Source organism: Atta cephalotes (genome assembly GCF_000143395.1).
Source record: "Atta cephalotes unplaced genomic scaffold scaffold00059, whole genome shotgun sequence".
Classification (NCBI taxonomy): Eukaryota; Metazoa; Arthropoda; class Insecta; order Hymenoptera; family Formicidae; genus Atta; species Atta cephalotes.
This window is the reverse complement of record NW_012130123.1, coordinates 266,878-268,614: the sequence shown is the minus strand read 5'-3', so window position 1 is coordinate 268,614 and position 1,737 is coordinate 266,878. Positions and strand designations below refer to the sequence as shown.

Sequence of the window (1,737 nt, the reverse complement as noted above, 5' to 3'; positions counted from 1 at the left end):
GTGTGTGTGTGTGTGTGTGTGTGTGTGTGTGTGTGTGTGTGTGTGTGTGTGTGTGTGTGTGTGTGTGTGTGTGTGTGTGTGTGTGCGTGCAAAATACTTTATATGACGAGAAGCTATGTTAAAATTTACTGATTATTTACACGACGCGAAGTGTCTGACGTGACATAATTTTTCCGGACGTCCGCGGTATCGTGGTAAGATTGAGCATCGTGGTAGGATCGAGTGCAGGCGAATAATCACAAATGAACGTGAATGAATGTAGAAAGAAAGTTTTTTTTCTTTGGCGTACTAATTGTAAAACAAAGTTATCCTTAAACTAATTAAGGAAATGTCAGAGACAACGATCAGAGAAATTAGAGAAAAGTCAGGTAATTTTGCTGAAATTATCTGGAAAATTAAAATTCTTGGCTTTAAAAAAGTTTAATATTCGTATCATACGCAGTTTTGGAATACTGTTAACTTAACAATTAAATGCAAGTAATGTTAGCATATTAATAGTAAGTTATATTGCTAAGTTAAATTATCTTAATAAAATATTTGACGGTTTGCAAATCAGGAAAATACAAAAAATCAAAATATTATTAAAAACAAACAAGAAAACAACAAGAAAAATCTTGAAATTTTATCCAGAAGTCAAGAAAAATTATGAAATTTTAGAGTGAGGAATTTGCAGCAACTGCAAGGTGAGACGTGTTTATCTTAAAGTGAATTTAGGCTCGTTCGTGCTCACAGCACGTTGAATTGACTGCGTTCGTTTACGTTCGTTCGCACTTCTTAGTCCGACTCCGCCTTTTAGGTATCATCGTCTGGTCGTCGCGCTGACGTCATGTGGTGAACGCCGCGGTAACGTCAGAAGTCGTATGCAGGTGAACCATAATCTTGACGTGCACGACGAGATCCAGAGGACGTGAGCGGGAAGGAGGGAAAAAGAAGGAAAGAGAGAGAAAGAGAGAGAGATGGAGTAAAAGAGAGGCAGGAGAAGGGACCAATATGGCGAATCGGTTAAAAGCTATGCATCGGCGTTACGTCCACCAGTCCGCGAGTTGGCACGACGGCAGTGCATTCGTCGCTTCGATATCGACACGGTCGATAACGCTCTTCTTTTCCTTTCTTTTCTTTCCTTTTTTTTTCAATTTCTTTTTTTTTATCATTTTCTCCTGAAATCTCGTCGAAAAGGAAATCTAACGCCCGCGCGGAGAAAGTCGAAGTAGCGCAGATCTGCGATTTTTCACGCAAATTATCGCCGATCATCATCACCATCGTGCTGATCCCTTCCGGTAAAACGAAAGTTGAGAGAACGGTCAAGAGCGACGATCGATCGAGATAGAAGAGAGAAAGAAAAAAAAAGAAGAGAAGAAGACCACTTTCGCTTTCGTCGAAGTGTCACAATTGTAGTGTGTGTTACGATTTTTGGACGAACGTCGATCACTTGAGACGCAATCAACGTGCGGTAATTAGTAAGTATATTGAGATTTTTTTCTCGATATTATCATTCTCTTGATGTTAATCCAGTTTCATCAACATTTAATGACAATAATAACAAAATCAATAATTTAAATGATTTTATGAAAATAATAATATATAATTAAGATTAAATAGATGTAATGTATATAAAATTATTGTAATATGATTTTATTATTATATCGTTACATTGATACAAAGAAATATTAATGCTAAACATTTAATGTTAGATAAGTTATATCATAATATATATATATATATATATATATATATATA

At 36.0% G+C, this 1,737-nt stretch overlaps 1 protein-coding gene across 1 annotated transcript in view; it reads left to right on the top strand.

Annotated features, from left to right (window-relative positions):
* Positions 1–1,332: 1,332 nt before the first annotated feature.
* The window catches only part of LOC105623563 (elongation of very long chain fatty acids protein AAEL008004), a 48,330-nt gene continuing 47,925 nt past the window's right edge, over positions 1,333–1,737 (top strand). Inside the window, exon 1 of the mRNA XM_012204952.1 lies at positions 1,333–1,457. The gene's annotated coding sequence lies outside the window, so the exon portion shown is untranslated. The remainder of the gene's footprint in view (positions 1,458–1,737) is intronic.